General features: G+C 38.3%; 1 non-coding gene across 1 annotated transcript; it reads left to right on the top strand.

The window, feature by feature from the left end:
• Positions 1 to 9,856: 9,856 nt before the first annotated feature.
• Positions 9,857 to 9,960, top strand: LOC119620663 (small nucleolar RNA U13). The gene has a single exon (XR_005237207.1). It is a non-coding gene; the product is annotated as a small nucleolar RNA U13 (small nucleolar RNA).
• Positions 9,961 to 11,516: the final 1,556 nt, after the last annotated feature.

The raw sequence follows: 11,516 nt of genomic DNA, 5'->3' as shown, positions 1-11,516 counted from the left end.
TCCTTCCTCTTACCTCCATGCAGCCAAAATAAATGATCAGAGTGACTCATCCTCACTACTGTCTCCCTTGCAGTGCAGCGCCTGTAATCATGCTTTAGGCAAGCAGGTACTCATCTGGGGACAGGCTGCAGTAATGGAGCATGCAATGCAAAAACTGGCATTAAAACTACATCGGGCACGGTGGCTCACACCTGTAATCCCAGCACTTTAGGAGGCAGAGGGGTAGACTACCTGAGGTCAGGAGTTCGAGACCAGCCTGGCCAACATGTTGAAACCCTATCTCTACTAAAAATACAAAATTAGCAGGGTGTGGTGGCAGGCGCCTGTAATCCCAGCTACACAGGAGGCTAAGGCAGGAGAATCACTTGAATCTGGGAGGCAGAGTTTGCAGTGAACCGATATCACACCACTGCACTACAGCCTGGGCAACAAGAGCAAAACTCTATCTAAAAGAAAAAACAAAAACAAAAACAAACACACAAACAAAAACTACATCATCTGCAGAGATGCTTTCTAAATATTCTTTTTTCTGTTTTTGTTTTTTTGATCAGATATAAAACATATGAATCTGCTCATTTCATTGCAAATAGAGGTTCTAATTGGTCTCGACTCTGTGCTCGATGCCCACGAAGGCATTCTGCACTCTTCTGTGCACAGGCATCAACTCCTCATTCAGTCAGCCAGCCAGGCATGTGAACAGATAGCTCACCAAACAACGTGCAATACGCTGTCCCCACCAGGAGATCTCTATGAGCAAGGATTATGTTGAATTTTGTTAGTATTCCTTGCACTTAATGGGTGCTCAATTAATGCCTTTTTGCCATAGTGGTAGTTAATAAATGCACCTAAAATTTCAGTATAGAAAAACTACTATTCTTAGGCTTTTAGTCATAAGCTTCCTCAACAAACCTTCCCTCCCATCAGTGAGTGCTTCCCTCTGATCTACACCTCCCAGAGTCTTGAAAGGAAAAAGAGACTGACTAACTGCCCCCACCCAAAAGACATTTCATCCCACTTAACATTTTTGCAGAGTTTGCCAAATGCAACTATTCCTTTTCCCAAAACAGGGTGCGGGAGGGGACGTAAAGAGAGATTAGAAAGAAGAAAAATATTCCTACCATGTTGGGGGACTGGATTTATGTGAAACCCAAAGTGAATCAATCATTACAGAGTCTGGCCCATAGTAATTTTTCCAAAGGTGTTACCACTATTAGTATTTTGTGATCATTAAAGATGCCAAAAACAAGTATGCCTCCTTGCTTTTAGCCATGTAGATACTAGCGCTTGAGTTGCACTTTTGCTTGCATTTTATATGTTAAAAAGATGATTCTCTTTAAAGGAACAATCGAAATGTCACTTCCTTTGATTACTTCCTTGATCCCCTTTATGGGGAAAATCATTGGTTTCTTCCTTAACTCTGTTGTTTCCAATGGAAATAATAATGCTAAACCTTCAGCAATGAGAAGTGAGGTATAAAGTCATGGTGATTTACAACATCTGTCTTCTCTCTACATGAGCATTAACTGCAGGAGGGAGAAAGTCAAGCAGGGAGGCAGGCTTGGTCTCCCAGTTGCTGAAACACAAAATGTTGAGGTCAGATTACAGTTTTTATTTTTTAAAAAGTCAGAATTTTTCTTTGTTTTTACATTACATGATGCCATATGTTCAATGCATAAGTAAGAAAAATACAAAATTTTAATTTTCAATTTTTTAATGTCTTTTAGATTAATTTTTAATCTCATTGCAATTGTATGTGTATGTATATGTATATATATTTGATATGTACATATGAAACACACATTATACATTTGTATTTATTATACATATGCAATTTATATTTACATATACTATGTATGAGATATATATACATTCGTGTACTATATATTGTACATCTCTTGTACATGAGTATTATATGTATATGCTCATGGATATTTTTATGTACACCAACAGCATATTGTCTACATTTCTGCATAAGCTTTTAAAAACAATTATTATGGGCCGGGTGCAGTGGCTCACACCTGTAATCCCAGCACTTTGGGAGGCCGAGGTGGGCAGATCACGCGGTCAGGAGATCGAGATCATCCTGGCCAACTTGGTGAAATCCTGTCTCTTCTAAAAATACAAAAATTAGCTGGGCATGGTGGTGGGTGCCTGTAATCTCAGCTACTCAAGAGGCTGAGGCAGGAGACACTCGTTTTCCATGTGGATGTTGGGCAAGTCTCCTTCTGGTTTTTAGTGGCTGGGTTGGTGGTGGGCACACTGGGTGGGGAAGATCACAGGCAGGTCTACTAGCCACCCAGGGATACTCATGTCCCTGTGGTTTCCCAGTGGAAGTCAGTGTATTTGTCAATTAATCTTCTACTTATCCATTGATACATCTTTGTTGAGTCCTGTTCTCTATGCTAAAAAATTAGCAGTGAATAAGACAAAAAAATCTCTTCGTTCAGATAGTTTATTTGAGAATTAAGTCAAGTGAGTATTGTGAATAAAAGTAAATACAAACAATCAAGATAATTTTAGATACAAGCAAAGGTCATGAAGGAAATGGTTTCAGGGGCCATTATCACTCCATGGTGATAAGGTGAGAACTAAAAGGCATTGAGAAAGAGTGTTTTAAATAACATATTTTAAAATAATTTTTTAAAGGCTAATTCTACCTGCTAGGTTACAGCTTACAGTGAAAATTGGATGCAGATAGCAGAAGAGAACTCAGAGAATATCACCAATACAGAAAGCAAATAGTGTTGACCCTTATGGGCTATTGTCAGGACGTCTGGTTAAGTGAAGCCTGTGTCCTCTGGACTGTGGACCATGGAAGACAGGAGGACTTGTGAGCTGCAAATAAAACCCTTATCCCCCACCCACTGAATGGGCTCCCTCTTGACCAAAGGGATCCCATAGAAACCTTAAAAACTGAGTTCCCAGCCATGATGGGAAGGGAGGTTGGATACAGCTCATTATAACCCCTCCCTTAAGGAGTTTAGACAAAACTGCCCAGAATTAATGTTAAAATAGATATTATAAGACTAATAGAATGGATTCCATGTGACAATAAGATACCAAATTATAACCAAGATGTAAGGTGATGCCAGACCAGGGTAAGTCCTGCCTGCAGGCCATCAATCTGGCTAAACAGGGCATTTTGACCCAGCATCTTGTGGCTGACTCTGACATAGCATCCTAATCTTAGATATTCCTTTCTGCTGACAGCAAGTTTTAGAGAGAGCCGTACTCCTTTAACCAGATGAAAATTAAAGAATTTCTGAATCCACCCTGTAAGGCCCCACTTTTTTAGGCCAAGCCAATGTATACATTCCACATACTGACTTACATCCTTGCCTGTCACTCCTGCTTCCCTGAAATGTGTAAAACCAAACTGTAATCTGACCACCATATTTTAAATATGTGTATTTAAAAGAGGTTTAAAATAAACTTTTCTAAAATATTTTAGAGTATAGCTTTCCTGTTAACAGACCTCACCAAGAAGGAAAACTAAGGAGATAAACATTGTGATGATGATACAATCAGTTCAAGTTCCTACAGACAGCACTGTGTATGTTAAAGCTGACAAAATTCTATCAGACCCACCATGGCTTAGCGCAGGCAATAAACTCTTCATTTTGAATTTAAACTTGTACCTAGAAAAATATATGTATTTGGTTGATCATATGAAGTTTCCATTACTGTAGGTCAAAATCAGTCCAATACTGGTCACTTCATGTGACTCAACCTCATGTATTTGCTCAACCTCATGTAAATGGCTCCACTGCCTACTCAGAATGATATCCCCTAGCAAAGGCCGAGTCCTTTGGCTTCATAAGTAAGCCCCATATTTCCTAGTTACTCCCTCTTTTTAAAGACATACCTAAGTAGGGCTGGAAGAATGCAAAATTTAGAGCTGGAGACGGAAACATAGTTTAAATTACCCTTCTTTGGAAAGAAGAAAATCTGCGTGGAGTTGGCGAGGGAAGATTAGGAAATGAAAGAGATGGGTCTAGAAGGCTTTGATGGCTTTTCCCTGAATCCAGAAGCAGAAAGATGACAGAACTGGCAGCTAAGAAGCTGAAAGGAGCAACTGTGGAGAAGACTCCTAAAGGAGATGTGAGAAGAGAGGCGCTGTGGTAGCTGGGAGGTTAACCCCCTTCCTTCCTCCCTTTGAGATCTGTACTCAGTTCTGCATGATCAGGGATGCTCTTGTGCAGGCTGAGCCTGGTTAGGAGAAACGGAAAGAGAAGGTGGCATGGCCATGTGCGATACACACATGGAAAGAGGGATTCACTTGCATGGACAGAGTATCTGTCTCTTCCTGCCCCTACCAATGAAATATGGGAGCGGTAGTTTTGAGAGTGCCTAGTTATTTGCCTCCTGGGACATTCGCATATCAGAGTCAGTACAGCTTTAAGGAAAAAGATGCAAGCCCCTTTACTTAACATTATAAACCGGATGTCTAAACATGCATTAATTAATAAAAAGGGGAAGTGACTAAGCTTGTTTTTCATATATCTAGAAAAATAGATAATTAACATTTGGAATGAACTAGGATTTTATTCGAGTAATTGCTTATTCACAATGCATTATACATCCTGGAAGTAATAGCTCCATAAAAGCCGTTCATTTCTGCTTTTTGCCTAGGTGTGTGACTGGCTAGCTGCTGTTTCCAGTGGGCGTGGGTGTGTCTGGATGCTCATATGTAGAGAGTGCTGCTTATCACTCGGGAGAGGCCTCACCTCCCTCCTCCTCCTTCCCTCTTACTTTCCCTTTCCCTTTCCCTGCGTTTCTCTTCTCCCTCTTTTACACTTAAAACAGCCACTACTATTCTTCTAACTTCTGGTACAAAGTATCCATGAGTGTTTTGTATTTGTGTTTTATTTATTTGTTGCCCATTCAGAGGAAATGAGAGAACCTTATCTTCATTTAATCATGTTAACCAGTGAAGAGTGTTTAGTTTTTTTTTTTTCAGGGCCATTTGATTATGAAAAAAAGTAATGACATGATTTCACCTATTCTGTATTCAGGGCCACATTTACTTCCCCACTTGCATTGCTATTTTTGAAAAAAGATTGATAATTTTAAATTATTCCTTGTATTGGAGAACTATCAACAGTATATAATTTTTTATTCGGCAAACAACATTTAAGTTTTTATCTAACCAAGAACGAAAAAGACGATTACAAAAATCTCAGCAACTGAAAAGGGATGTGCTATTATATCAGTGATCCTGGGGAGAATATTGTGTTTTCAATGGCTATTGTACCTTACTGCATATAAAATGTTATTACTCTTTATTAAAAGTTACAAAGGATGTGTTCAGTTGAAAGCACTATCAACTATCCTTTGACAAATCTGGTAGATCATACCAGTATTTTGCAGTGCGTCATGTTTGACACAAGGGGCCAAACAGAAGTTGAAATATAAAGATATGTTAATCTCTTTTAGTGTAAAGGAGGTGCAAAATAAAATAATTTACTGAATAAGGTAGCCTAAATGAAGTAGCCTGAAAGCAATCCAATAACCCCTGGAATTTATGTGTTCCCAATTTACTAAGTAGTTCACAAGGTCTGATATTTAAGAAAATTTAATGTAATTATCAGCATTTTGAGATATCTGCATTTGAGTTATTAGAAATCAAATGTATGTAGGGTAGTAATCAAACAATTAAAATATGACTGCATAAGTGGGGACTATTTCAGGACTTAATATACTGGTTTGAAAATGTACATATATGAATACCATAGTCTCTAAAATATAAGACATTGAACTACTAAATCATTCATTCATACATATACACATTGATTCAGTGGAGTGTATCTAGGTACTAAAAAAGCTATGGTGAGCAAATTGTACATTCACTGCCTTCATAAGGCTCACAGATTTATTATGGAGACAGTAATTTAATAGTGCTATAAATAGTAGTGCTACAAAAGAGAAGTATATGGTGCTGCCAGAACACATAGTGGAACCTCCTACTCATGACATGCAGCCTACCAGACACCTCCAGGTCAGCTCAAAGAAGAAAATCTTTAAGTTCCATATTTCATATACCCATTACAGTATTCAGTCACTCAAACCTCACTGTTGAGCCAACATTGTGACAACCCACAACCCATCAGAGGCAGTGGGAGGATAGTCAGAAGAATCAGAACAAGCTTTCAGCCTTTACTTGCAACTGGGAGGAATTATATTTGGAATTTCCAGCCACAGTTTTTGCCATGATCTTGTAGGCTCCTGGGAATCTTATGAGATGCAGCATTTGTCCACTAATAGTGAGAAAGTCTTCAGATGGATCTTAAATATGACCTAGATCTAACAATATCTCACCCCAAATGCCACAAGAATACACAAATTTGAAGAATCTCAGCTGAGACTGTAAGCCTCGTGATCGTTGTAAATGGAAGCTATAAAAATCATTTAAGACAAAAGAAGATGCTTGATATCCCTGGGAGGTAGACATATGGACCATGATGAAGACTACCTCCTTGACAAAGAGGGAAGAAGACTGATGGCTGCAGTAACCAGAGGAAGCCGCTGGACCAGTGTTCCTCAGTGGCACACGGGAAAATGCCCTGAAATTCCACTCGAGCACTTTTGTTATCAAGCTTCCCCAACAGAAAGCACTGTTCTGGGAGAACATACCACAACCATTTTTCTTTATAGAGGACATCTGTCAAAGTTGACCTTGTCAGAGGCTACATTTTGAAAAATAATTAAGATAGAGAAAGCTTCCTCCACTATATAGAGATAGCAAGTGGAAAATTCTTGCTAAAATTATAAATTGCTGATCTCTTCTCCTACCGAGTTAGGCCGTTAGTGAATTTACCACAGCTTTATATATTTTCCCCCCATTTATCAGATTGTGTGTGTGCAGTGTGTGTGTGTGGGGGTGGGGGGCATCTGTCAGCATACCTTGTCAGTCAAGTAGTTTTACTGTCAACTCAGACAAATTCCAAACATTCTGCAGATTCACAGAGAAGCAAATTGGTTTTCTGGCCCCAGAAGACTCCCTGGGTTGTATCATATGAGTAGAGGCAAGGCAGGCTCAGGTTGATCGATTAGCGGGAGATTGCAGGGCACTTCTGTAGTGCAGACTAAAACACGAACCTTCCTAGAATGGCAGGGAGCTTGTGAATCAAGTCTTCTTGGATTAAAAGTCATCACAGACTATAAATTCCCAGGACCAATTCAAATATGTGAATATCATATAATTCATTAGAAATGACTACTGGATCATTTGGTTTTATGGGTGCCATGTTAGTTAGGAAGGTACACTTTAAGAGGAAGATGAAAGTATATCTCAATTTCTTCATTTATTAATAAAATAAAATTTGCAAAAAGTTACAATATTTTATGTTATATGTTAGTCATTGAGTACCCAATAAAAGAAAATTTTCAAAAAAAATAACGTTTTACAAGTAGAAACAGACTTTATTTGGAAACATGAAATACATACATTTTTGCCTCTTACCTGGAATTATTATCAATATTTAAAGATAGCATTTTAAAATGTTGTGTGTGGTACCTACTTTATCAAAGTTAAAGGTGTTTGCAAGAAATACACTACTTATTAGGCAGGTTCTAAAGAGTAAAAATCAAACAAGTAAACAAATAACACAATTATGTTGAAAAACAAAGGGTATCTAGTAAAAGAGAATAACTAGGTATTGTATTCAGTCTTATTCAGATTAGTGAATAGTTTTATTTTCAATTATTCAATGACATAATAAAACAATAATTTTAACTTTAATCATATGTGTTTTACATGCCATTTCAAATAATATGAACATTGACAGAATTAATATAGAAATTTCTCTCAAGCTATGCTTACTGGAGATGGAGTAATATGGAGAACAAGTTCATTTACTATACTCATGAGATTAAATTCTTCAAGCTCTAAACCTATTGCAAAAAGCCCTTATGTTTGATTCCTGGTTATAGTTCAAATCAATTAAACTAGTGGATAAATAATTAAGGCTTCTTGTAAATAATGCAAGGGATTTATTTGGCTAGTATCACATTTCCTCTATGTGAGTGATTCTCTATGTTGTTGGTTATATGACCAAATTCTAGCATCTCAAAAGAAGAAAACACTTCTAGAGATGTTTCTATTAACAATAATTCAAGTTATTCTGTCAAATATGTACAAACTTGTATATTTTTCTTCATTAATGCATTTATTAATACCTCTACATATATAAATGAACAGTTTTAAAGACACGTATGTCTATAGTCATATACTTGTAATTGATTTACTTCAAAGAAAATAAAAAATAATTCTGCGTAAATTTATTATACCTATACTTCTAATTTGTGACAAAAAAAATCCAACTTCATTGACCCCCTAAAAATCACCTCTTTTTTATGTTTTTATCATGTGAAAATTTGTTAAATAAAATATTACTTGACTACACAAATCAGATACATACTTGGATTTAAGGAGGGGAGAATGGTAACAGCTGCAATCCAAGGAAAAGAAATTGTATAAACAACAATATAGGAGACCGTACAGGTGGATACATCCAGGAGCTGCTGCATAATAACTGTCATGGAGTCTTGGGCTGCCAGTTGATTCCAAAGCCTGCAGAAGGAATGGGCCAGCTTGGTCTCTTCATAGGATGGCCTGAGTGCTGTCTACTCACTGGAAAGCATCCAGAGGAGAAGCATTCCTAGGACCCATCAGTCACAAATAAGCTCTGCCTCAGAAACCTGCAGGAGGTGGATTCCATGAAAGAGACTGACATGAGCCAAAAGAGGTCAGAAGGACCCTAGGTGAGATCAGTGGCTTCAAGTATCTTAGGCCTAGTGTAGGGATCTGATTTCGAAAAGAAGTAGATACAGTACATATTATACAGGCTTTTCCAGGGGTAAGTACAATTCCTTCTCCCGGGATTGCAACTGTAGTGACAAAGAAATACATGATTCTTAGTCTTAGTTTTGGTTTATTTTTATTTTTATTTATTTATTTTTGAGACAGGGTCTTGCTCTACCACCCAGACTGGGGTGCAGTGGTGCCCTCATGCCTCACTGCGACCTTGACCTCCCAGCTCAAGTGATCCTCCCATCAGCCTCTCAAGTAGCTGGGACCAGAGGTGTGCACCACCACACCTGGCTAATTTTTGTATTTTTTGTTGAGCTGGGGATTTTTCATGTTGCCCAGGATGGTCTTGAACTCCTGGGCTCAAGTGATCCTCCCACCTCAGCCTCCAAAGTGCTGGAACTACAAGCATGAGTCACTGCACTTGGTCCTAGTCTGAAAACTAGGGTGTAGACCACCAACTGTGTCATTCATGTCAACAAAGCTGTTCACACAGTAGCTATCTCCTCCCTTCTTCAACAACTGAACTCTGATTTTCTTCATCTTCTTCTGAGTACTCATGTCTTTTGTGGAAAGCAGGAATCTGCCCAGAGCCACAAGCTGCTTACTCATCAGCTTTGGCCAATTCTGAATGTCTCCTTCTTCAGTCTAGGTGTGTGGTCTGTGTGAAACACACTCTGTCTAATAGATACTAAGGAAAGTTTGCTGGAAGGCTCAGAGAAGGTTTGTCTCATTCATGGTAATAGACATAAGATGAGTTTTCTCCATTCTGCCCCTTCAGCAGGTGACCATTAGAAGGAAAACAACCATCCCTGGACTATTAAGGGAACACGAAGAGAATTGCAGAGGAAGTAAACAGTCATTGCCCTCCTATTTTCATACTTCCTTTCTGTGATGTAATGGTGTCTTCATTGTTGATGCCACTTTTAATAAGCCGTCTGTAGTTTATAGATGAGGCATTCTCAGATGTATATTAGGAGGTCAGATGCGAGATGGAATGACATTAAAGGCAGGTTGAGACAAGATTATGAAGGAGGCAGAAGTCTGATCCTTTTGTAGTTTATAAGCGTGATGATTGGGTTTTCATGCTTATGTGTGAGAAGTGCCTTCCTCAAACCTTGTTATGATGTTGGTGCATTACTCATCTGATGAGAAAAAAAGGAGGCAGAGGTCAGACCAAGGGGTATAGGCTTTCCTTGATCAACAGTGGGGAGCCACTGATGGGGTTTGAGCAGAGGAGCGACATGATCAGCACTGCACTTCAAAGCATTATTTTAAAAGTTGTGCGTGGGAAGGATTTAAGACAAGGCTCAGAACATTTTGCCACTTGGAAGGCATTGTTGAATATTCATAAAAAACTAGTTTATGGCTCAGCATAAATAATTTTTAAACACAAAGTAAAATACAGTATGTGTTGCCATGGAAGTGACAAAGCCTAGGAAGATAATGACAAGCAGAAAAAAAAACCAGTGCCATTGTAATTTAAATCATTATAAAGCTTTCTAGAATTTAAGTGTGTTTTCAGTCAGAGTATTTTGAATACACAAGGAAAAGATTATGGTTATTTTATCGTTCTTGCTGAGAAAAGAAAGAACAAAAGAGGGGTGTTTCCTTTTTGCACATGAGACCTATAAAGCTAAACAAAATCAAGCTCATGGAATCAAAAAGCCAACTACTGTTTGAAAGACTGAATGAGTCAATTAACAGTGAAGCTCCAGCACAGAGCACAGTCTGGTGAGGTGCCATTGTTAGCATTGGCTGCAGTCCCCTCATGGTGATAAGAACGGCTAACAGGCATTGTCTCTGATTACATGCTAAGCTCTGCACTGACACACAGGCACGAGGCCTCTCTGTATTCCTCACTATCAACCACATGTGCTGATGATGATAAAGTGTGATGTGGGTAAAGAAGACATTGCTGAATTCAGAGATATGATAAACACAAATCAATAAAAAATAAAGCCATATAAGAAATAAATGGTTAATGCCAGAATTTCCAAAAGTATGAATTAATAAAGGGTATGAAAAGATGATGGGTATATGGATGTTAATATAAAGGAGATAAGTGTTTCAGAGCTTAAAATTGAAAGAAGTGTTAAGCAATTATTTAAAGGAGAAATTACTGTATGTAAGAGGGAGACAGAGGTTATACAAGCAAAAAAAAAAAAAAAATTCCTCAAATAAACTGAGTGCACATAACAAAAGTTATATTAAGTCAATGCAAGTGAGATTCGAAAGTAGATAGAGAACAAGCACACCAAAAAAAAAAAAAAAAAAAAAAAAAAAAAAAAAAATTCAAAGTTCTTCTAACGTATAACTGAAGACAGTAACCTCCCAAAACAAAGTCTCACCATTCTTAGACTCACCCACTACTATTTCTTGTATGGATGGCAGTGTGGGTGCACTTTGCATATCTCCCTTTATGAAACAGCAATAAATGAACTAAAGGCATTAAAACTTGGGAAGGAAACTCCATCAGGGATGAGGGCTCTTCTGACTCTAGTCAGCCTATTTCTGTAAACCTGAAAGACGGTTCTAGGGCAGGGGATTTTTAGGCTCCGCCCCCAGAGGTTCTGATCAGTAGGTCTGAGGAGGGGCCTAAGAATTTTCATTTCAACAAGTTTCCAGGTGATGCTGCTGCTGCTTCTGCACACTGAAAACCATTGCACGGTATTAGAGGACTCTGAAGCTAGCTGTGTCACCCTCC

Source organism: Chlorocebus sabaeus, chromosome 21 (genome assembly GCF_047675955.1).
Source record: "Chlorocebus sabaeus isolate Y175 chromosome 21, mChlSab1.0.hap1, whole genome shotgun sequence".
NCBI lineage: Eukaryota > Metazoa > Chordata > Mammalia > Primates > Cercopithecidae > Chlorocebus > Chlorocebus sabaeus.
This window is presented reverse-complemented; position numbering and strand designations above follow the sequence as displayed.